This window comes from Eumetopias jubatus, unplaced genomic scaffold (assembly GCF_037043125.1).
Source record: "Eumetopias jubatus isolate StellerSeaLion01/CBP00866 unplaced genomic scaffold, mEumJub1_p1.0 scaffold_6, whole genome shotgun sequence".
NCBI lineage: Eukaryota > Metazoa > Chordata > Mammalia > Carnivora > Otariidae > Eumetopias > Eumetopias jubatus.
In genome coordinates, this window is record NW_028274812.1 from 94,330,619 (window position 1) to 94,357,141 (window position 26,523).

Genomic DNA, 26,523 nt, shown 5'->3' on the forward strand with positions numbered 1-26,523 from the left:
TTCAGAGACGTGTCGAGGAAGAGGTTGCTACGGCTGAGGTCAAAGTGGTTGCTGCCTGTGGTTCTCCTCTAGGATTTTGATGGATTCCTGTCTCACATTTAGGTCTTTCATCCATTTTAAATTTATTTTCTGTATGGTGTAAGGAAGTGGCCCAGTTTTATTGTCCTACATGTGGCTGTCCAATTTTCCCAGCACCATTTGTTGAAGAGGCTGTCTTTTTTCCATTGGATATTCTTTCCTGCTTTGTTGAAGATTGTTGACCATATAGTTAAGGGTCCATTTCCAGGTTCTCTGTTCTGTTCCATTGATCTATGTGTCTGTTTTTGTGCTAGTACCATACTATCTTGATAATTACAGCCCTGGAATACAGATTGAAGTTCGGAACTGCGATGCCTCCAGCTTTGGTTTTCTTTTTCAACCTTCCTTTGGCTATTCAGGATCTTTTCTGGTTCCATACAAATTTTAGGACTGTTTGTTCCAGCTCTGTGAAAAATACTGGTGGTATTTTGATAAGGATTGCACTGAATATGTAGATTGCTTTGGGTAGTACAGACATTTTAATAAAATTTGTTCTTCCAATCCATGAGCATGGAACGTTTTTCCATTTCTTTGTGTCTTCCTCAATTTCTTTCATAAGCGTTCTATAGTTTTCAGAGTACCAATCTTTTATCTCTTTGGTTAGGTTTATTCCTAGGTATTTTATGGGTTTTGGTGCATGTAGCAATCATTTTTAAATGACTCAAAGGGACATTAGGGGAAAGAACCCAATGTTCTCTATGTACACCATCTTTTGCAAATCTCACAAAGAAGCTAGAAAGTAACAAATAAAAATAATAGTTAAAATTTAGTATATGCTTACTATCTGCCAAGCAGTGTTCTAAATACCTTAACATGTATAAACTTTATTGAAGCCGCCTAACCTTATGAGATAGTATTATTATATTTTCTTTTTTTTTTTAAAGATTTTATTTATTTGACAGAGAGAGAGAGAAAGCAAGAGAGAGAACACAAGCAGGGGGAGTGGAAGAGGGAGAAGCAGGCCTCCCACAGAGCAGGGAGCCTGATGTGGGGCTCGATCCCAGGACCCTGGGATCATGACGCAAACCGAAGGCAGATGCTTAACAACTGAGCCACCCAGGCGCCCCGTATTATATTTTCTATTTTTTCAGATGAGAAAACCAGATTGGAAGGGAAAAAAAAAAAAAAAAACTACTAAGTGGCAGCACCAGTATTCAACTCCAGGTAGTATGGCACCAGAACCTGTGCATTCTACCCCTAGGCCATATGACATATAGATTATCCCCACTTAGACATCATGCTACCTCGCCCTACTACCTTTGACCTTGGTACAGGTCAAAGCAGGATTGTATTATATACCTCAGATCCTCTATCCTAACACCCTAAGTCTGCAATGAAAAACCCCAAGCATTTTCTGTTACTGGGCCTTTCGTATCTGACTCAAATTAGGAAGAGTGTCTGCCTTGGTTTCTCCACTCTTAACCCTAAATCAGCCACAGACACTTAACTGAACTGTAGATAGTTTTACATCTTTGCACACCCTGAGAAAAAGACAAGCCAGGAAGAATAAAAGGCTAGGAGCATGGATCCAAATTCTTCCTCAGTTATTGAACTAAGATGCCCCCCCCGACCCGCCGCATCCTGGCATTAACACTGACCCATGCCTGTTAACAGTTTCCTACCACATCTCTCAGATTTGTAAGAGAAAGTTTCGGCCACCTCTGAGGAACCTAGCATACCTATCTATGATACACCTGCCTATTTCCATGTATGGTTTAAATGTACACGCACAGGATTGTCTTGGCTCCCTTGCAGTGTCCTTTTCCTTCCTAGAAGAAGGAAAAAAGAGCCAGGAAAAATAGCAGAGACCCAAAGGACCAACAAAGGTATGACCAGACAATCTAATGAGTTCAGTAAAAAAGCCAAAGTTCAACTCTTAAACTTTGAAAATACTGAAATGCCTACTGACACTGTATATACCAAGTCTCTGATGCACAGCATTTGTGAATTACCCAGCCTTGCATTATACTGAAAGTCTACAGATAACTACTGGTATTTGTTATTCCTTAAATTTATGTCTTAATTAGTTTGACAAGTTGATTTTAAATAATGAAAGCCATCTCTGAAAGGTCCATTTAGACTTGTGCAGATAATCAGCATCTGCCTCTAATCAAACTGAGATGATTAGCAAATTAAACCCTTTAATTAGCATTTTGCATAATTTAGCCAAATTATGCTTCTTAGGTTTAAGAAGGTGAAATAGGGTGAATTTATCAGTTAGATATTCCTTTAAATCTTTATTATCAAATTTTACCCCATCTACAGTAAAAATAAAGAGATACAAATTAAATTCAGCTTAGTTGGCTAAAACCTAACACTTCACAACATTTAAGCTAATTATGTCATTTGGGGCAAATTAACACAATACTCAGAAGAGAAAAAAATTTTTCATTTCAACTTTCTTCATCAACTACCTCAGAGGTCAACTCACCCAAACTATATTCAAACAGCATTTTTTAAGAAGGAAGGAAGGAAGGAAGAAGCAAGCATCTCTCTGCTGCCATTTAGTACTACAGAAGGTTAATTTCACTAAACATTCAATCATACAGTTTTCAAGAAAAGCACTCATAAAAAGGTAAGTAACTTGTCAATTTTCTTTGTTAAAAAGAGACCACAAGACAATAAAGTAGCAAAGGGGCCATCACAAAAAAACAAGATAAGCCATTACTTTTATCTACAGGCAATACATTCTCTCACACACAGTGATGCTAACTTTTTTTTTTTTGTTAAGTATCTCCACTCTTCAAATCAAAACCACATTGAGATACCACCTTACACCAGTTAGAATGCCAAAAATGGACAGGGAAGAAACAACAAATGTTGGAGAGGTTGTGGAGAAAGGGGAACCCTCTTACACTGTTGGTGGGAATGCAAACTGGTACAGCCACTTTGGAAAACAGTGTGGAGGTTCCTCAAAAATTTAAAAATAGAGGGACTCCTGGGTGGCTAAGTCGGTTAAGCGTCTGCCTTCAGCTCAGGTCATGAACCCAGGGTCCTGGGATCGAGTCCCACATCGGGCTCCTTGCTGAGCAAGGAGCCTGCTTCTCCCTCTGCCTGCCTCTGTCTCTCTCTCTCTCTCTCTGATAAATAAAAATCTTAAAAAAACAAATAAAATAAAATTTAAAAAAATTTAAAAATAGTTACCCTATGACCCAGCAATTGCACTTCTGGGTATTTACCCCAAAGACACAGATGTAGTGAAAAGAAGGGCCATATGCACCCCAATAGCCAAACTGGAAAGAGCCGAGATGCCCTTCAACAGATGAACGGATAAAGAAGATGTGGTCCATATATACAATGGAATATTACTCAGCCATCAGAAAGGATGAGTATCAAACTTTTACATCAACATGGATGGGACTGGAGGAGATTATGCTACGTGAAATAAGGCAAGCAGAGAAAGTCCATTATCACATGGTTTCACTTATTTGTGGAACATAAGGAACAGCAAGGAGGACATTAGGAGAAGGAAGGGAAAAATGACAGGGGGAGGAGTGGAGGGAGAGATGAACCATGAGAGACTATGGACCCTGAGAGACAAACAGGGTTTTGGCGGGGGGGGGATTGGTTAGCCCAGGGATGGGTATTAAGGAGGGCACATACTGCATGGAGCACTGGGTGTTATACGAAAACAATGGATCGTGGATCACTACATCAAAAACTAATGATGTAATGTATGGTGACTAACATAATAAAATTTAAAAAAATAAAAAATAAAAAAAATAAAGTATCTCCACTCTTAACTGACCAAAACACCCCATTAGCTACCAAAGGTACCAATTTACAGGATTTGATAAACAAGTCATGTAATAAATAGCAAGAGCTTAAGAGATGGTGGAGGAAGCATGTATCTTTTCTAACATATATTAAACTCCAGCTTCTGATGAAGACATGGTCTTGGAAATAGCCCCTCTGTTCTAGAACTAATCCTCTTACCAAAAAGAAGCAGTGAAATTTGAAAGTAGACTTTTCTCATGACTAAAGATAGCAACCTACTAAAAACTTCAAATACATGACCTTTATCCTGCTATGAATACTACCCAAACTGCAGCTCTTCTTTTGTGTGTGCACGCACATGTGCTTGTGTGTCAAAGGGAGTGATAAATATAAAGAAAAATAATCATGTCAAGCTTATATTAAAAAGGAACACTCAAATTCTAATTCATTTTAAAGAATATACAACATACCAAATGAAAACTGACACAGAATAAACAAGCTGTCCTTTCCAAATCCAAATTCCAATCTATTTATATGCAGATCCTACTGCATTCCTGAACAACCTGTATTTGGAGAGCCCAAACAATAGCGGTGATGTACACTAATCAACCAAACAGTACCAAAATTGTTTAAGGACTTAATCAAGTGGCAATATTTTTAATATAATTTAGTGTTTTGCATCTATAGGCACTCCGAAAATATTAGTCGGTTCATTGACTAGAAAAAAATCAAGCCTACATTCCAAAGACTGCTCTTTTACCATTTCATAGTGTTCTCAGACACAACATCAACAGCCTAATTTGGAGCAAGCAACTACAGCTCTGAAGTGATATGATATATATCCAGCCAAAAAAAAACTTATTTCTCTTAACCCTTGAAGTATCAATAGGGCAACTAAAAGGCAAATGTAAAAAGTTAAAACTCTAGGAATATATATGCCCAACCTTTAGTCTTAATTCATTTGCTATTTAACAAACCCCACTAGCCTTTTACTATTAAAGCAGAAGGAAATGACATATAAACACCTGCAAAGCATGAACTTCAATTCATTTCACTACTTTTTTCCCTTCTGCACTGATCGGACCATTGGAAGTTAAAGTACAGTGCTTTGGCTCCCCCAAATGACACTTCTAGAGCATAATAATCCTGTCACAGAGAAAAGAAACAGAAGCCAAATATAATGGGGTTCCTTGTATCCCATCCTCATTGGAAGAAACTTGTCCAGTACTAGATTCAGTTTTAATATCATCATCCCTCATCTACCCTACTCTCAACCTAATTAAACAAAAATATTATATATTCAACCAAGAGTTTATCTCCAAGTCCCAAAAGGTGAAGGAATTATATAATTAAGAAACAAGAGTAAAGTGAAGGTAAAAGTGTTGTACCAAAAAGTTTGCGTCACAGAGGTATTAACAGTCCAAAAAAAATGACACGTTTCTATAAAAATGCCTTAAAGTAATTAACCACAAGGATTAGTTCCAAGATTATAACTAATAAGACCTTCAAACACCAAAAAGTTCTAATCTGAGAAATAAAAAATATCACCACTAATAAAAATCACTTGTTTAATTTTAAACATTCAATATAACTTCTAGAGTTAGAGTCTGCTGTTTTCATATGCATAACCAAAATGTTTACTAAATAATAAAATGGCTAACCTTCAGTGTTTACAATTTGTCAAGCACTATGCAATTTACACAGATAATTTCCTTCAGTTTCACAATTCTATAAGGAATATACTATGATGTTCTCTATCTTATTGTAGAAGAAAATGAGGCATTGAAAGGTTAGGTAACTTACCCAGGGTCATAAAAAATCCATTATGAGATTAATTTTCCCACATTTTCTCACTCATACACTCTCCCTTAGCAATCGTCTTTTCCACAGATTCAAATATTACTGTTACATATGTATTTTGATTATATACTTTCAACCATGACCTCTTGAACGCAGCCTAATAATGTTGAACTGTCCACCGCCTATCTCCACTGGCCTACCCAGCACTCATAAGCAGTATATTCACAACCAAATATACCATCCTATCCCAAAAACATACTCCTATTTCTATATTCCCTACCATTACTAATACACTGTTCTTTATCTACCAAATAGCTTGGAGTCATCTTCATTTCACATTCCACTAAGTCATCAAATCTTCAGGCTCCTTCCCCAACTACCATGTTGGCCCACCTCTTTCCATCGCCACAGTCACTTCCATAATTCAGACCCTCATTCAGTCCTTCATTTGGTCATTCACTCAACAAATTTTCCTTGTTAACACAGAAACTGGCAACATCTCAACAGAACTCTGCCGTAAGTCTCAACATTCTACTACTTGGTAATCTTTTTTTCTTTAATTTTTTTTAACTTTTTATTTTAAAATAATTATAGACCCACAAGTTGCAAAAACAGTATAGAGAGTTCCCTTTTACCCTTCACCCAGGGTCCCTCAATGGTTATACCTTACATAACTAGAGTACAAAACCTAAACCAGGACAAATGACGTTTGGTACTATGCATGTGTACAGTTCCGTGCCATTTCACCAAATCTGTAGATATGTGAAACAACCACAATTAAGAGGAATTATTTTTACTCTGAGGATCTTAGTGTTAATTAATCTCATTAAGGTTTTAATAGACTCATTTTCATGGTCAGCTAGTAGGCAGGTCCACTTAAAGATACATGAAGTGGTGTCCAATATTACCTGACAATCTTAAATCTCAACTTGGAGGGTGCCTGGGTGGCTCAGTCAGTTAAGCGTCTGCCTTCGGCTCAGGTCATGATCCCGGGGTCCTGGGACTGAGTCCCGCACCAGGCTCCCTGGTCCGCGGGAAGCCTGCTTCTCCCTCTCCCACTCCCCCTGCTTGTGTTCCCTCTCTCATGTTCTCTCTCTGTCAATTAAATAAAATAAAATCTTTAAAAAAAAAAAAAAAAAAGATCGGGTGCCTGGGCGGCTCAGTTGGTTAAGCAACTGCCTTCGGCTCAGGTCATGATCCTGGAGTCCCGGGATCGAGTCCCACATCAGGCTCCCTGCTCGGCGGGGAGTCTGCTTCTCCCTCTGACCCTCCCCCCCCATGCTCTATCTCATTCTCTCTCTCAAATAAATAAAATCTTTAAAAAAAAAGAAAAGATCTCAGAGGAGTAGGAGTTATGCTGGAGTTATGCTGTGGTTAGGAAAAATAGGATGACAGAACTATGTGTATTCGAGCTGGAAAGAAGAGAGAGTACTACACTACATTAAGGAAAAGTGGGCTGCTGTTCCTAGAAAAACAGAAAGGCAGGTTCCAAGGCCCTCTATCACCAACCAGTCCTCAGAACAGAGTTCCAGCAGCTGGTGGGCCCCCACAAAGCAAAAGAAAAAGATCACCCTAACCCACCCATTCCATCCCTCAGGTTTATCTTCAGAACCTGTAAACTGACAAGTTAATATATAAATTTTATAGGTCCCTAGGTCCAAAGGCAAAGTTCTCTCAATGGTTTGGTGCTTGGAATTCCTCTACTGTTTACACACATCATCATCACCATGCATTAAAATATAAATAAATTTAAAAATTAGAATTCTTATGATTAACATTCCTCAAGTCTGACTATTTTAAGTCGCCATAAATAATACAATTTCTAGGAATTATTTTTATACATAAGTGATCCAAAGACCAGAAACCTCACTATATGAACAGCACAATCTCAGGAAAAAAGCACCTTCGCTATATGTTCTATGAAGATATCTCCAAAGGGAATAGAAAGAACTGAATGTCCCACCCCAGGCCCACCAAATGATCTGTGAGCAGAGAGCCAGTCTTAATTCCCCTCATCTGAGAAGTCTGCTTGCCCTGTTCCACTAGGACACAGGGAAGCTCTACATCCACAATACATGAAGAGTTTTGAACTCTGTTTATGAAAGGGACTATAAAGAAGTATTATTTTGATGCCACTTTTGACCATCTCCATGTGCTATGCTCAGAGCTGTGCATACTGGAACTACACAATATAGAGGGTTTTAGAAGATTATTTTTTACAAATAATAGGAAGACATCCAGATATAACCTTAGTTATGGAAACAATATGCCTGGGATGACAGCTACTTTAGTGTTAATGAAGTAAGAAGTCTGTTTTTTAAAAAGCGGTAACTCCATAACTAAAATATAAAAGAAACAGAAAAGCAATCTAAAACAAAATAATACTAACATACATAAACAATCACACATAGTGCATTAAATGTCATAATCAAGGGGCACCTGGGTGGCTCAGTTGGTTAAGTGTCCAACTCTTGTTTCAGCTCAGGTCATGATCTCAGGGTCGTGAGACTGAGCCCTGCATCCAGCTCTGCACTTAGTGCGCAGTCTGCTTGAGATTCTCTCTCCCTCTCCCACCACCCCTCCCCGCCACTCACGTGCACACACTCTCTCAAATAAGTAAATATTAAAAAGAAAAAAAATGTCATGGGGTGCCTGGGTGGCTCAGTCTTTAAGCGACTGCCTTCAGCTCAAGTCATGATCCCAGGGTCCTGGGATCAAGCCCCACATCGGGTTCCCTGCTTGGCGGGAAGCCTGCTTCTCCCTCTCCCACTACCCCCTGCTTGTGTTCCTGCTCTCGCTCTGTCAAATAAATAAAATCTTTAAAAAAAAAGTCATAATCAAGTAAATACTGTACCCATTCCTAGCAACACTGTGAATGCAACATCCACCAATGCAGACTGGTATAGTGTGTGTGTTGGTGCCTCAAATGCCACATCAGTGAAGTGCTTTTCCAAAAAGGTGAACTTACAGAAACATATGGAACAAAACAAAGTATAACTTTCCATCAATTCACACAGTAGTTTCATTCCAGGAATTATCAGGGTACACAAAAGCCACGGGGGGGGGCGGGAAATACTTAATGTATATTTATAAAACAGTGTTTGGGTCTAGATTCAGATGATTAGAAACAAGTTGTGTTTTTTTACCCCACATAAATTTTTTAAAGGAACATTAGAAAAATCAAGAAAGACATAGAAAAACGCATTGTTGTACAGAACTATCCAATGCATTGCAGACACTCCAGCATCCCCATCTCCTATTAAACGCTTGAAGCACCCACCAATCATTGTTACAACCATCAGAAATATACCACAAAGATGTCCAAAGTATCTATTAGCAGAGTAGCCTCTGGAGTCCAGAACCCCTAGAATGAACCAAGGAGCTATCTTCCTAAAAGGCCCAGTCTGAAACAACCAGTGGACCTCTCTCTAAAGAAGGTCCTCCTCCTTTCTTCTAAGCCAAGAACAAAACCAAATCAAGCCTGTAAGTTTCTTTTTACCACCCTGTTAAATTATTCCTATCTCAAGCATAAAATCTACTCCTGAATTTTGGCTTCCACTGACCTTTGAATATTACATGAGTCTATTGTTGAACATGAACTAAAACATACAATGTGACCAAAGAAATGTTCAGGAAAAAAAAAAGTACCAGAGAAGAAAAGCAACATAGGGTATAGAATAGCCATGGTCAAGATAATGAGCCCTTCAACAACTGAGCTGTGTAAATATGTTTCCCCTAGAGGTAGCACACATATTATATTGGGAAAACTACTTATGGCATGTTTAATATATTGTTTCCATTTCTGCTAAGAACTGTCAGCTAAAATAAAACATCTTAGTAAAATTACAATTAATGCTTTAATTTCCTACATTAATGTAAACCTCTAATCTCACACCTGTGTTTGTGTTATCCCTTTTGATGGGTGCTGTCACCTTAAATGTCAGCAGCTATTCCACTTCATTTCAGTGCTAGTTAAGGACTAGCCGGGAGGAAACATGCTCATATATTTAGTAACATGCTTTGTGCTATACACATTTCAAAAACCTCCAGGTCAGATTTTTGAGTTCCAGTTCTAGTATTTAACTCTGGGTAAGTTACTTCACCTCTCTAACCTTTCCTCATGGAGCTGCTGTCCGGATTAATTTATATAATCCATTTAAAGCACTTAGCTTAGTGCCTGGCATTCAGTGAACACATAACAAATGTCAGCTATTTAGTGACTAACTTCTCTCCTCTGTCTCCTTAGATCACCGTGGAGACCCAAACCTTAGTAAGTCCACTGCTCATTCAGGTTACCAACAAGTATTCCTTCCTTGGGGAACAAGGACCCTATGCAAGTTCCGAAACAGTCCTCCAGATTTTCTAACATTCATACAGAGGTGACACTCTCTGGATCAACTAAAAGAAGCCGGAATATATTTGGCTACTCGACTCCAATATAGACAACAGAAGTATTCTCTTGCCCAAAAGCTTCATGCAACACTGGAATTGGGAGAGCATTCTGAGCAGAGATGAACAGGGAAAAAAAGCCAGACAGCTGGCAAGTATCAAGAGCTGGAGGAGGCACCAGGAAACTGAAAGTCAAGATTAGCAATCAGCGGCAAGGGAGTAAAGAGAGAGAGAGGAGTACAGAGTAAGAATTTCAACTGCTTTATCTCCGTCTTCAGAAGGGTGGGGAGTAGAAGAATGGATATACTGATAGCGCCTGGGCTAACCGCGACTACTTCCTCCTGCCTTTGTAACTCAGACTTAGCCACTCAATGACTAGAACACCACAAAATGATTTTCTTCTGCAACTCCATCAGCCTTCCACAACCCTGGCTTTTAATCGCATCCCAAAGACATAGGGATACAGCACCCTGATCTAGGCTCTGAACTAGTCCATGACAGGACTTCAACTAAAAAGGATTAAACTTTCAGGGAGGAGGGGGCAGCAGGGGACAAGAAAAAGTTAGGAAGATTATAGATTGAAAAAATAAAGTATACATTTAAAAATTCAGTCTTTTTTTGAAGACCTTCATAAAACAGAGCACTATACAATGTAAATGTTTAACCAGAGAGACTATCAGAACACTAAAAATGATATTTAGTAAATTAATTTCATTCTTTTAGGATCTAAATAGCAACCTATATATAACATTATTAGGTCAGAAACTTCAGCTAAGCTACAGCATACTTTTTCAAGGGCAAAGTCAGAGGCATGAAGTCATCACCAATAAGAATACAAGGAATTCTGTATTCAAAAGCCATACAAAAACTTTAAAAAAGAAAAATGACTTTCGTAAGTTATTTGAAAATTTTGCATATGTTAATTTTAGCCTTCAAGGGTAACTCAGCTTGAAGTTTCACATTTAGTCACAGCATCTCTAGGTTTAAACTATCTTATAATGAGCAAAATCTAATTTTGTAGCTTGATAAGGAAAATCCAAATTTTGTGAACTTCAAAAATATTGCCACTAAAGACCATCTGCTATGGTGCATTTTTACAATTATATGCATAAACGGTGAGTCCTCAATCAAGTAAAGAATTCAATAAACCTCTTCCTCACTCTCCAAATCTAATCCTATAGCTGCCCAAAAATATATATGAAACAATACAAAGTTAGCTTCCATAATTATCTGATGTCAAAAAACAACGTGAGGTTAAGAGGATTATATTTGTAGAGTGTGCTTAGAGAAAGGAAGCCCTATTAATACCTTCCCTTACATCATTTGAAAAGAAGTTAAAGGTACGCAATTGCAACAGAAACACATAAAGAGCTCTGTGCAAATCATAAATTTTCCTATAAAGAATACAGAACAAATGGAAATCTGCTAACCAGCATAATCCCTCAAATTCAGTTCAACAGAAAAAGCTCATGTAATATACACATATATATACCTATTTCCTAATATTTAACCCTAAAAAAGATAAGTATTCCATGTTACTGTACTCATCTTAAAGATTACCTGTTTATGAAACAGAAATAGAGGTAAATCTTTTGAACTGACTACTACTTTCTCTGGAAATTAACTAATTTACTTAACACTCAGCACCATGCTTGAATCCGACAACTCAACTCAAAATTGCCCACTTCAAACTCTTGGAATATAAAATGATCTACAGGGTGCCTGGGTCGCTCAATCAGTTGAGCACTTGACTTGGTTTCAGCTTAGGTCATGATCTCATGGGTCGTAGGATCGGGCCCCATGCTCAGTGGGGAGTCAGCTTGAAGATTCTCTCCCTCTGCCCCCTCCCCTGTGCTCACTCTCTCAAATAAATAAATCATAAAAAATAAATAAATAAAATGGTTTACTTCCCCACTCTGAAAACAAACTTGAACCTTCATCTGATTATTAATCCTTTCTCCCTCAGTTCCTTTTAAGTCTGGAATTTCCAACAAGAGTTAATAGTATGTGTGGGGGGAAGAGCAAGATGGTGGAGGAGTAGGAGACCTAAATTTCCTCTGGTCCCAGGAACTCAGCTAGATAGGGATCAAACCATTCTGAACACCTATGAACTCAACAGGAGATCGAAGAAAAGAATAGCAGCAACTCTCTGAACAGAAAAGCAACCACTTTCTGGAAGGTAGGACGTGCAGAGAAGTGAATCTGAGGCGATATACGGGAAGATAGACCGCGGAGGAGGGGGCCTCCGTCAGCCGCTACCGGCAAGTGATAGAGCGGCGGAGCACAAAATCGGAACTTTTAGAAGTCGGCTCCGCTGAGGGAGGTCGCTCCTCAGCGGCTAAGTTGGGGGTGGAACCCTCGCTGGGACAGGGTGGTCTGAGGACCCTTGGGGTCACAGAAAGACCAAGGGTGCCTGAGTGCGGCAGAGCCCCCACGTATGGGAGCAGGAAAGCCGGCTGCAGAGATGGAGCCGAGGAGTGGGCTCTCAGCTCAGTGTTGCCAAGAGTTAATAGTATGTGCTTACCGTCCCACTTCACTCTTCTCCAGGCCCCCTTTCCACTTCTATCATAGTCAATGGCTTGTCAGACATCCTATGAAAAGCTTCCATGCTCATCAAACACATTTGTTCTCTAATGTGTTTCACTAGATGGCCATTTTGACATCTGCATGTCTTGTCTCAACTGTAACATCAGACTCCCCATTGGCTGAAATTTATTCCACGTCAAAGGGAAAATTAAAGTACACATTTCTCGATTTTGCAAGCACATTAAAATTGCTTTGCAACTTATTACTAGGCTTATAATAATTTGTAAGCATATCCCAGAGGGTAGCTACAAAGAGAGTCATATATATCAAATGAATGGCATTTTCCTATTTTATGTAATAGAAAGAGTTGACCGCAAGAATGAATGCACAGTCCAAAAGAGCTACAACAACCCTAACTAGATCAACTAGCTATGAAAACAATATAATAAAGGCCAAAATGATCAGAAAACCATGACTACCTCAAGGCCAACTTGCAAATATCTAAGAAATAATAATGCACAAGTGAACACCAAAAACTACTTTAAACTTCAACTAAAACTATTAAATCAATGTAAAATCAGTGTTCCAATGTTTACTAAAGTATCCAGAAGCTCCTAATAAATTCACATAACTGACATTTCTAAAAACAAATGACAAATTAAACATTAATTCATGATTACTGAAAAGAAGGACTGAGCCAAAAATGACATGAAATAATTTCTAATATAGAAGAAATTAAGACTCCAAACTTCAAGGGATAAGAAACAAATTTTAAATATCAGATTCAGGATAAGGAAAATTATTTTAAAATAGGTAAAAATAAGCAATCCAAAGTTTTACAAGTACTTGTTTTCAGTGAGCCAGGTAATAAGGTCACCAACCACAATGCCTTCACTCAAAAACCCTCCCTTCCAGGGGCGCCTGGGTGGCTCAGTCATTAAGCGTCTGCCTTCGGTTCAGGTCATGATCCCGGGGTCCTAAGATTGAGCCCCGCGCGTCGGGCTCTCTACTCGGCGGGAAGCCTGCTTCTCCCTCTCCCACACCCCCTGCTTGTGTTCCCTCTCTCGCTGTGTCTCTCTCTGTCAAATAAATAAATAAAATCTTTAAAAAAAAAAAAAAAGACCTCCCTTCCTGAACGTATTTGACAATGGAACAACACTAGTTCTATTTAACATGCAGTGGACTTCTCATTTGTAACATATGGAATACACTCGATATCTTTTAAGATGCTCACTTTCACTGTCCTGCCATTAAATCCACTGGTATTTCAAATTAGGTAAAAAATATTTTTTGACTTTCCTAAGAAATTTTTTTAAAACATCAAGGTAAATTACAAACAGCTATCAGACTCTGAACTGCAAGAGCACAGAGAACCTTTGTCTGCGAGGCTGACAGGTGTCAAAACCTGACCTTTCCCTAACTGGTCAACTGAAAAATCATTAATAGTATGTTTGACCTTACTCATTCACCTTTAATATGACACAAGATTAAGTCAATCAACTCATCAATTAGATCCAAAATGCCCCCCCCAAAGACAGCAATACTTAATCATTTCTAATCCTCCTAGAAATTTCAGATTTAAAATACAAATTATTTACACATAAATCCAAGAATGTAAAATATCAGTTTTTCCTTTCTGAATACTTCACATTAAGGTTTTATGTTATATATCTTAAAAATTCAGAATCCACTATCCACTAAAAACCCAAATACAGACTACAAAAGCTAAATTATCAAAACACAGTCAGAACAAGAAATACAATGCAAGAGTCCCAGTCTGATAACTGGCCTCATTCACCTCCTTCAAATTTTTATCCAATAAATTTACATCAACTATGGCAAACAACAAAACATTTAAGAAGAAAAAACCTCGCAAAGAAATTATTCCCTTTTCTGTACATATTTCCCCATCAAAGCAAACACAATGCAATTTAATTGTAATGCTGCATCTCCTTCTAATATAAAAATATATTTATTTTACAGAAAGAGATTGATATAAAAGTCAATGCAGCTTTAGGGGAACCTGTTGGCTCAGTTGGTAGAGCATGTGACTCTTGATTTCAGGGTTGTAAGTTCAAGCCCCACACTGGGTGTGGAGATTTCTTAAAAATATTTTTTTTTAAAAGTCATTGCAGCTTTAATTAATCTGAAAAGATAAACAAATGCATACAAACGTAGAGTCCAGGTAGACTCTAAGATGTGTGTGCCAGCAACCCAGCTTCTGTAACATGGAAGCCAAGACGGCCTTGTGGCTCTCTACTCCCCACTATTTCCCTCTGCCTTAAGTTGGGCAGCAGGGTCTATTACACATCAGAGACGAGCTTATACAATAAATGCTAGTAACTTTTCCCTAATTCTTGCTTTGCCCTGAGTCTAAAAGCATCACTGACACCTGTTCTAGCACAACAGTTTCAAACACAAACCAAATATTCCAATCAAAGTGAAGAAAAATGTGCACGTTCCCATTAATGAAATGGTAAAAGCTGGGAAATGGGAAGAGCCACAGGGAGCTACGGGCAAGCTAATCAAAAGCACCTGAATTCAAGTGCCTTGATTACTAGTATCAGTTGCCATGAGAGTATACCAGAAAAAGAAGGAAAAAGGTCTCTGCCAGTAAAGTGATACAATCTATCACAGGAATGGTTTTTCTGCCAAGCCCCTGCAATGCTTTCTCACTCTTTTCTTTCCTCCATGAATCAGCACCAGCCACAAACACTTGATCAAGGTTTACATTCCACATTGTTTATTTCAAAAACAAAAACATGTTTTTACACTATACACCTCCAACCAAGGTTCTGATAAATCCCCCAGGAGGACTACCTACATCCGCCCCCAACAACTAATAATCACTGAACTAAAAAAACAAAAGTCACACAAAAAGCCAAAAGTTACTCTTCCTTTTAGAAACTGCATAGGATCCCCGGTGACATACAAATGTAGACATTAATTTTCCCTACATTCAATTTTCCAATCTTATCCATATTTCTACATCTTACTTTAATGCATGTTTATTATAATGCACCTCAAATGACCTGCAGAGAGAAACAATATAAATACAGTAATTATAGCAAACAGACTGGAAGCAACCAGAATAATATTAAAAGCCAATCATGACTGCCAAGACACTTGTTAAAAGTATGCCTATATGTGCCATAAATTCCACTCTCCTATAATAACAAGACCCAAAATAGATTTGAAGTTCTTTTTTAATCCCAGTTAGTTAACATATAGTGTTATATTAATTTCAGGGATACAATATAGTGATTCAACACTTCCATATATCACCTGGTGCTCATAACCACAAATGCACTCCTAATCCCCATCACCTATTCAACCTACCCCCCCACCCCCCTCCCTTCTGGTAACCATCAGTTTGTTCCCTACAGTTAAGAGTCTATTTCTTGGTTTGCCTCTCTTCTTTCATTCCCTTTGCTCATATGTTTTGTTTCTTAAATTCCACATGAGTGAAATCATATGGTATTTGTCTTTCTCTGACTTCCCTTAGCATAGTACTCTCTAGTTCCATCCATCCCATTACAAATGGCAAGATTTCATTCTTTTTGATGGCTGAATAATATTCCACTGCATATATATACCACATCTTCTTTACCCATTCACCTATCAATGAACAGACACTTGGGTTGCTTCCATAATTCGGCTATTTTAAGTAATGCTGCAACAAACATAGGAGTGCATATATCCCTTTGAATTAGTGTTTCTGTATTCTTTGGGTTAATACCCCATAGTATGATTGCTGGATCGTAGGCTTGTTCTATTTTTAACTTTTTGAGGAAACTGCACACTGTTTTCCAGAGTAGCTGTACAAGTAAGTTTGCTTTCCCACCAACAGTGCCAAGAGGGTTTCCCTTTGTTCTCATCCTCACCAACACTTGCTGTTTCTCATGTTGTTGATTTTAGCCATTCTGACGGTGTGAGGTGGTATCTCATTGTAGTTTTGATTTGCATTTCCCCGATGGTAAGTGATGAGGAACATCTTTTCATGTGTCTGTTGGCCATCTGTAGGTTTTCTTTGGAGAAATGTCTGTTCATATCTTCTGCCCATTTTTAATTAGATTATTTGGGGGGCTGTTCAGTTTTATAAGTTCTTTATATACTTTGGACACTAGCCCTTTATCAAATACGTCATTTGCAAATATCTTCTCCCATTCCACAGGTTGCCTTTTAGTTTTGCTGGCTGTTTCCTTCACTGTACAGAGCTTTTTATTTTGATGTGTTCCCAGGAGTTTATTTTTGTTTTTGTTTGCCTTGCCTCAGGAGGCATATCTAGAAAAAAGTTGCTAGGGCCAATGTCAAAAAACCCACTGCCTATGTTCTCTTCTAGGATTTTTATGGTTTCAGGTATCCAAAATAGATTTTTTTTTAATTGCAGCAAAAACATATCAAATCTAATTAACCCCAAGCTTCTCCAAATACAGAGATTTGCTGCCTCTGTATCTGCCATATTACTAATATATATGCAAGGCACAATACTAACAACTCTATGTGCTCTAAGTTTTTTTGAAGATTTTATTTATTTATTTGAGAGAAAGAGAGCACAAGCGGTGGGAACAGGAGCAGAGGGAGAAGCAGACTCCCCACTGAGCAGGGAGCCTGACACAGGGCTCGATTCCAGCACCCTTAGATCATAACCCGAAGGCAGCCACTTAACCTACTGAGCCACCCAGGTGCCCCTACTCTAACTAATTTAAAACTCAAGAATCTCTGGTGAGGATTAGGATTATCTTCATTTTATTTATTTTTTTTTTTAAAGAGAGAGAGAACACAAGTAGGAGGAGGAACAGAGGGGAATGGAGAGGGAGGGGGGAAAAAATCTCAAGCAGACTCCATGCTGAGCACAGGGCCAGATGCAGCGCTCGATCTCATAACCCTGATATCACGACCTGAGCCAAAACCAAGAGTCGGACAATCAACCGACTGAGCCACTCAGGCACTCCAGGATTATCCTCATCTTAAAAATGAGGAAACAAGTACAGATCAGAAAATTTACTCAAAATCACATACCTGATTGTCATGTCTGGGATTGAATTTTATGCTACCTATAAGTCAAAAGTTAGCCTATTACTGTTTTAATGGATGCTGACAGAAGACAAAGACTCCGCATTAGAGACAAAGAAATGTATTACTCATAAGAAGCAGCAAGAGAGCCAAGACGTTGTGTCATTCTGCTTACCGTCAAGTTCCTTGGGAGGAAAATGACACAGTCCAGATGAATGGTCAAGTAGAATGGGTTTGCACTACAGCAAGGAACACCGAGAAACAATCACTTTTAGAGCAAGTGGTAAGCAAGCCTCCTCTATATATCAGGAAAATATTATTTCATCCCTCAAGTTGCTTGTTAAAAACAGAGCTGTGAGAACGGCCTGGGTAAAGAGTGGTCAGGACCATATTTTCTTCACATACCAAGCAAGACATGTAGGATCAGAAGGGGGGGGTTCCGACACTGATATGCATCAGATGGGTAACTCAAACTCCATAAATACAACACCAGAGTCTGGACTGTTAACCACTATTAATAAACCACATTCAAAAACTTTATTATTGTTCCCCTAATTTAAAACTATAATTACTGAGGCCATTGAGGCCTCTCACTAAACCTGGCAAACTGAACATAAATATTTATTTCCATTAGTTCCACAACAAAATGAAAAGTGACAATAATGATATAAAAAGAATATAAACCACCAAGGACAAACAAAATAGTGGAAGTGGGAGTTCAACATGGTTTTGGAAAGTGAATAAAATTGTGCTAATTGATTGAAAAGAGAAAGCCACAACTTAAATCCTTAGAGAAAGAGATACTGAAGAGAGCGCTAATATTATCTCACAGAAAACAATCATGAATTAGATGCACCATATACAAAAAATGAATGAAAAAAAAGAGAGAAAGAAAGAAAAAAGTCAACATAGTGAACAGTGGGCTCCTTGTTCTCTGATACAAGAATGTCAGCATTAAGACATAAATCACTTTGGAAAGAGATTGGAGGCTTCCTCTGAAATATTAACTTTGGCAAGGGTCATCAACCAATTATTTTTTAAAAAGTAACTGAATAATGCCCAATAGTAAATAAGCATCTCATATACTTCCATGTACACAATATAAACCCCAATCTTCCAGTCCACTTTTTAGTATCTCATTCTTAAACATAAACAAAGGGCCAAGGATCATTAGACACTTAAGAAAAACATTCAAGGGGCGCCTGGGTGGCTCGGTCGGTTAAGCATCTCACTTCAGCTCAGGTCATGATCTCAGGGTCCCAGGATCAAGTCCCGCATCGGGCTCCCCACTCAGCAGGGAGTCAGCTTGTCCCTCTCCCTCTGCCTCTCTCTCTGCCTGTGCACACTTGCTCTCTCAAATAAATAAAATCTTTTTAAAAAATGATCCAACTATATGCTATTAGAGACACTTTAGAGTCAAAGACACAAACAGTTGAAAGTAAAAAGATTGTTTTTTGCATGATATATCTTTTTTCAAACAAAAAAGATCTGAAATGCCTATCATAATATCAGACAACACAAACTTTAAAACAAAAAAATGTTACTAGAGATAAAGAGGAACATTTCATGATAAAACGGCCAATCCATCAAAAAGATGTAACAATTATAGATATTTATGCACCTAAAACCAGAGCCCCAAAATACATAAAACAAAAAATGGCAGAAGTGAAGACAGAAACAGACAATTCAACAATGGTATCTGAAGACTTCAATATCCCTCTTTTAATAATGAATAGAACAAATAAAAAGATCAGCAAGCAGAAGACTGGAAAACACTATCGACCAATAAGACCTAACAAACTATACCTACAAAACACTAACCAAATGCAATAGACATGCATTTTTTTTTTAAGATTGTATTTATTTAATTGACAGAGAGAGATACAGCAAGAGAGGGAACACAAGCAGGGGAGTGGGAGAGGGAAGCAGGCTTCCCACTGAGCAGGGAGCCCGATGCGGTGCTCAATCCCAGGACCCTGGGATCATGACCTGAGCCAAAGGCAGACATTTAATGACTGAGCCACTCAGGGGCCCAATAGACGCATTCTTAATAAGCGCACATGGAACATTCTTCAGGACAAACCATACGCTAGGCCATAAAATAAGACTCAATAATTTTAAAAGGACTGCAGTCATACAAAATATGTTCTCAGACTAAAATGGAATTAAATTAAAAATCAGTAACAGGGCGCCTGGGTGGCTCAGTCATTAAGCGTCTGCCTTCAGCTCAAGTCATGATCCCAGGGTCCTGGGATCGAGTCCCACATCAGGCTCCCTGCTCAGCGGGAAGCCTGCTTCTCCCTCTCCCACTCCCCCTGCTTGTGTTCCCTCTCTCGCTGTGCCTCTCTCTGTCAAATAAATAAATAAAATCTTTAAAAAAAAAAAATCAGTAACAGCAGCAAGTTTGGAAAATTCAAAAATACATATAAGGTGAGGGCACCTGGTGGCTCGGTTGGTTAAGCATCTGACTTCAGCTCAGGTCGTGGTCTCAGGGTCCTGGGATCAAGCCCCACTTCAGGCTCCCTGCTCAGTGGGGAGTCTGCTTCTCCCTCTCCCTCTGCCCCTCCACCTGCTTGTGTTTGCACATGCTCTCTCTCTTTCACTCTCTCTCAAATAAATAAAATCTTTGAAAAAAAATACACTCAAGTTGAACAACACCCAAAATAACCAATAAGTCAAAGAAGAAACAAAGAAAATACTTTGATATGAATGAAAACAAAACAACACAGCCAAAACTCACAGAACGCATCTAAAGCAGTGTTCAGAGGAGGGTTAATGTAAATGGTTACATTAAAAATGAAAAAAACACCTTGAATCAGTAACCTAAACTTTGACCTTAAGAAACTAGAAGAGCAAACTAAACCCTAAGCAAACAGAAGGAAGGAAATAATAGACTGATAAGTGATAATAATAAGTAGCAAAAATTAAAGACACATGAATAGAAAAAACAGTAGAGAAAAATTAACAAAACCAAATAGTTATTTGAAAAGATCAAAAAAATTGACAAACCTCTAACTCAATGACAGAAAAAAAAAAAAAAGACTTAGTAAAATCAGTAATAAAAGAATGAAAGGACATTACCAACCTTATAGAAATAAAAAGGATTTCTGAGGGGCGCCTGGGTGGCTCAGGTCATGATCCCAGAGTCCTGGGATTGAGTCCCACATTGGGCTCTCTGCTCAGCGGGGAGCCTGCTTCTCCCTCTTCTCCCTGCATGTGCTCTTTCTCGCTCTCTCTCTCTCTTTCAAATAAATTAATTAATTAAAAAAAAAGAAAAAGAAAAAGGATTTCTGAAACTAATGTAATATTGGATATTAATTATATTTCAATTTTTTTTAAGTAGGCTCCACACCCAGCATGGAGCCCAGTGCAGGGCTTGAACTCACAACCCTGAGATCAAGACCTGAGCTAAGAACAAGAATCGGATGCTTAACTGACTGAGCCACCCAGGTGCCCCTATATTTCAATTTTTAAAAAAGGATTACAAGGGATACTATGAACAAGTGTACATATCAATTAGATAACTGAGATGAATGGACAAATTCCTAGAAAACACAAATTACCGAAACTGACTCAAGAAGAAATAGAAAATTTGGATAGATCTATAATAAAAGTGAATCAGTAATTTTAAAACACCCCACAAAGAGATGCCTATGCCCAGATTCCCTGGTTAAATTCTACCATGTATTTAAAGAAAAATTAACACTAATCCTTCACAATCTCATCCAAAAAAAAACCCAAAAGAACAGGACACACTTCACACTTCCCAACCCCTTCTGAGACCAAGATTACCCTGATACCAAACCTAGACAATGAGATCACAAAAAAACTACAAACATCCCTTATCAATAAAACAAAAATCCTCCAAAAAATACTAGCAAATCATCCAGCAACATATAAAAAGGATCATACAGGGGCACCTAGGTGGCTCAGCATTGAGTCTGCTTGAGATTCTCCCACTCCCTCTGCCCATCTACCCCGCCACTGGTGCGTGCACACTCTCTCTCCAATCAATCAATCAATCAATCAATCAATCATACAGTATAACCAAGAGGAATTTATCCCAGGAATATCCCAGCAAGGTTGGGACCAAAAATCAATTAATGTAACACACCATATTCACAAAATAAAGGACAGAATCATACCATCATCTCAACAGGTGCAAAAAAAGCACATGACAAAAATCCAACACCCTTTCATGATGAGAATGCTCAAATAAAATTAGAAGGAAATTTTCTCAATCTGAATAAAAGTCATCTATAAAACATACATATCTAATATCATAGGTCAAAGAGAAAGACTGAATGCTTTTTTCCCACTAACATCAGGAACAAGACAAGGACGTCCACTACTGCCACTTCTATTCAACATTATACTAGAGATTCTAGCTAGGGAAATTAGTCAAAAATAAAGAAATAAAAAGCATCCAGACTGGAAAGTAATGAGTAAGATTCATCTCTATTTGTGAGACATAATCTCCTAAGGAATCCACTAAGACTTCTTAGTACTAAGAGTTCCATTAGGTTGCAGGATACAAGATCAATATACAAAAATCAATTGAACTTCTATACACTAGCAATAAACATTCCAAAAATGAAATAAAGAAACAACTTCACTTACAGTGACATTAAAGAATAAAATACTAAGGGGGTCACCTGGGTGGCTCAGTCAGTTAAGCATTTGACTCTTGATCTCATCTCAGGTCTTGATCTCAGGGTCATGAGATCAAGCTCCACCGTGGAGCTTACTTAAAAATCAAATTAAATTAAAATTTTTGAAAAATAAAGAGTAAGGGACACCTGGGTGGCTCAGTCGGTTAGGCATCTGCCTTCGGCTCAGGTCATGATCCCTGCGTCCTGGGATCAAGTCCCCAAAAGGGCTCCTTGCTCAGTGGGGAGACTGCTTCTCCCTCTGCCTGACACTCCCCCTGCTTGTGGGTGCTTGTGGGTACCTGCACACATTCTCACTCTCTCTCTCTCTGACAAATTTATAAATATATATATATTTTTTATATAAATATATATAAAACGGAGTATTACTCAGCCATAAAAAATGCAATCTTGCCCTTTGCAACAACATGGATGGACCTAGAAGATATAATGCTAAGTGCAATAAGTCAATCAGAGAAAGACAAATAACATACAATTTCATTCATATGTGGAATTTAAGAAACAAAACAACAACAAAGAGACAAACCAAAGAACTAATTCACATACAGAGAACAAACTGGTGGTTGCCAGAGGGGAGGTAGGTAGGAGGATGAGTGAAATACATAAAGGGAATTAAGAATATATTTATTGACAGGGCGCCTGGGTGGCTCAGTCGTTAAGCCTCTGCCTTCAGCTCAGGTCATGATTCCAGGGACCTGAGACCGAGCCCCACATCAGCCTCCCTGCTCTGTGGGAAGCCTGCTTCTCCCTCTCCCACTCCCCCTGCTTGTGTTCCTTCTCTCGCTGTGTCTCTCTCTGTCAAATAAATAAATAAAATCTTTAAAAAAAATTTTTTTATTAAAAAAATATATTTATTGTGATGAGCACTGAGAATTGTATAGAATTGTTGAATTGTTATATATTGTATACCTGAAACTAATACAACACTGTATGTTAATTATACTTAATTTTTAAAAAGAATTACACTAAGTGAAAGAAACCAGTAACAAGACCACAAGACATGATTCCATTTATATGAAAAGACCAGAATAGGCAAATTCAGAGAGACAGAAAGTAGGTTAGTGGCTTCCAAGGGATGAGAGGAAGAAATGAAAAGTGACTACTAATGGGTAGCATAATTCTCAAATTCTTTTCTAGGGTAATAAAATTGTTCTAAAACAGATAGTGGTGATGGTTGTACAACTCTGTGATTATACTAAAAACCAATAAATTGTACCTTTTATTTTTTTTCCCTTCCTCTAAGTTATACATTTTAAAAGGGTGAATTTCAAGATATGTGAATGCTATCTCAATAAAGGTATTATAAAATATTATGCTTCGCCGAGCTGGCTGCTCGGTAGCCGCCACCGCTCAGGTCCGGAGACTCGCGGCGCCCCAGGCTCTCGACATGTCGATGCTGGCTGAGCGAAGGCGGAAGCAGAAATGGGCTGTGGATCCAAGAAACACTGCGTGGAGCAATGACCATTCCAAGTTTGGCCAGAGAATGCTAGAGAAGATGGGGTGGTCTAAAGGAAAGGGTTTAGGGGCTCAGGAGCAAGGAGCCACAGATCATATTAAAGTTCAAGTTAAAAATAACCACCTGGGACTTGGAGCTACAATCAATAATGAAGATAACTGGATTGCTCATCAGGATGATTTTAACCAGCTTCTGGCTGAGCTGAACACTTGCCATGGGCAGGAAACAACAGACTCCTCAGACAACAAAGAAAAGAAGACTTTCAGCCTTAAAGAAAAGTCTAAAATCTCCAAAAACCATGTTCACTATATGAAATTCACAAAAGGGAAGGATCTATCATCTCGGAGCGAAACAGATCTTGACTGCATTTTTGGGAAAAGACAGAGTAAGAAGACTCCTGAGGATGATGATTCCAGCCCTGCCACTCCAGATGGGAATGTTTCCTCCACTACAACGACCAGTGCCTTCACCATCCAGGAGTACTTTGCCAAGCGGATGGCGGAGCTAAAGAATAAGCCAGAGGTCACAGCGGCAGGGCCTGACCTTGCAGAGAACCAAATAGAAAGAAAAAGGGGAAAGAAGAGAAAGGGGCAAAAGATAAAAATGTGGAGACTTACACTGAACCCCAAGCCAAGAAGAAGAGAGACCAAGTTGAACGGCAGCTCGGAGACCCTTGTTGGGATGAGAATTCTGGTGTTTCTGCTGAGGATGGAGAGGATTATGTGTGGCCCCCTGATGACCAGGACATTACCCCAAAGCCCAAAAAAAGGAGAGAAAAGAAAAAACTACAAAAGCAAGTTGAGGTAGCAGTGGATGCTACGTTACACGACATACCAGTAAAGAAGACAAAGAAGAAGAAGAAAGGTTCCGATTCTCTCGAGCCAGGGCCTTCCAGCCATTCAGCTGTCAGGGCCCTGCAAGCAAACACCTTTGGCCTGAAGTCAGAGCAGAGTTCACCCAAGAGAGTTTGTACACATCTTTTGACATGCCCATGGGTTGCTGAGTCTCGCCCTCTCACCACATTTTTCCCAACAAATCCCTGGAGAACTTTCTAATGTCCCAAATCATGGCTCTCATAAACAAATTTCTTTTTAGACTGTGAACCCTTCAAAAAAAAAAGGTATTATAAAATATTATACCTGTGATCTCATGTGCAATGTGGAATCTAAAAAAGCCGAATACACAGAAGCAGAGAACAGAATGGTAACTGCCAGGGGCAAGGGGGTGGGGAAAAATGAGATGTTGGTCAAAGAGTCCACACTTCCACTGGCAAAATATCGTGGTGACTATAGTTAACAATACTGTATTCTATAACTGAAAGTTGCTATGAGAGTAAATTTTAAATGTTCTCACCATAACCACGACAAAATGGCAATTATGTGAGGTGAAGGATGTGTTAACTAGTCTTATTGTGGTAAACACTTCACAACATATACATGTATCAAATGATCATCTTGGACACCTTAAGCCTACACAATGCTATAGGTCAATTATGTCTCAATAGAGCTGGGGGAAGAAGACATACTGTATGATACTATTTATATAAAGTTCAGAATCAGGCAGAATTTATGATATTAGAAGTCAGGGGTAGTATAGCTAACTTTAGGTGGGAGACAGGAGGTAGTGAATGGGAGGAGGCATAAGGTACACAGGTGATAGCAATGTTCCATTTCTTAACTTTGGTAATGATCACTTTGTGATACTTCATAGAGCTATACAGTTATGATCTATGCACTTTTCTGTACATAATTAAATTATAAAGTTTAAAAAAAACATGGTTTTTGCTTAAAAAATTATACTTGACAATATACAGACATTTTAAAATAAAAAATAGATCTTTAGGGGCGCCTGGGTGGCTCAGTCAGTTAAGCATCTGCCTTCAGCTCAGATCATGATCCTGGGGTACAGGGATCAAGCCCCACGTGGGACTCCCTACTCAGCAAGGAGTCTGCTTCTCCTCCCTTTGCCCCTTCCCCTGCTTGTGTTTTCTCTCTCTCAAATAAATTCTTTAAAAAAAAAAAAGAAGAATAAAAAACATCTTCAAGGACACTTCTCTCTTTCTTTTTCTTTCTCTCTCTCTCTTTCTTTCTTTATATATAAGTAGGCTCCATCCCCAGCACCCAGCATGGAACCTAAGGCGGGGCTTGAACTCACAACCCTGAGATCAAGACCTGAGGTGAGATTAAGAGTCAGACACTTAACTGATTGAGCCACCCAGGTGCCCTTCTCTATTCATTTCAACAGGAAAAAATAAACTATTTTTAATATAAAAGGATACATTAACTGTAAATGATATTAGCAATAATGGACTTCACTAAGGATCTAAGTTAAAAACAAACAAACAAAAAAAAGGGAAAATGCATGGGGTTTGGGTCAGATGATCTAGACTCAACACTGTTCTATGCCAACGTAGATGTTTAGAAATCTCATGGGGCAGAAGTCTGGGTGGCTCAGTTGGTTGGGCGACTGCCTTTGGCTCAGGTCATGATCCTGGAGTCCCGGGATTGAGTCCCACATCGGGCTCCCTCCTCAGCAGGAGTCTGCTTCACCCTCTGACACTCCCCCCTCTCATGCTCTCTCTCTTTCTCTCTCAAATGAATAAAATCTTTAAAATAAAAAAAAAAAGAAATCTCATGGGGCTCTTAGGAGAGAGAAACTGCACAAAGTGCTTCCCTCACACATAATCAACACTAAATGTCTATCAAATGTTTGTTTACTTCCCTTCATGCCATCTCTTTCCACCAACTCAATAACCCACACTGTTTCTGTACACCATGAGTATATTTTCCACTTCTCAGAACAATGTCTTTCACTCCAACTTCTACTTTATTTGGCCTCAAGTCACTCATTCTAACACCAAAATGGTGACTC

The 26,523-nt window shown here is 38.7% G+C and overlaps 1 protein-coding gene and 1 pseudogene across 3 annotated transcripts in view; one reads left to right on the top strand and one right to left on the bottom strand.

Moving 5' to 3' along the window:
• Positions 1–26,523, bottom strand: part of PRIM2 (DNA primase subunit 2) — a 318,527-nt gene that overhangs the window by 269,724 nt on the left and 22,280 nt on the right. The window lies entirely within an intron of this gene.
• On the top strand, positions 23,530–24,707 carry LOC114204582 (PIN2/TERF1-interacting telomerase inhibitor 1 pseudogene; annotated as a pseudogene).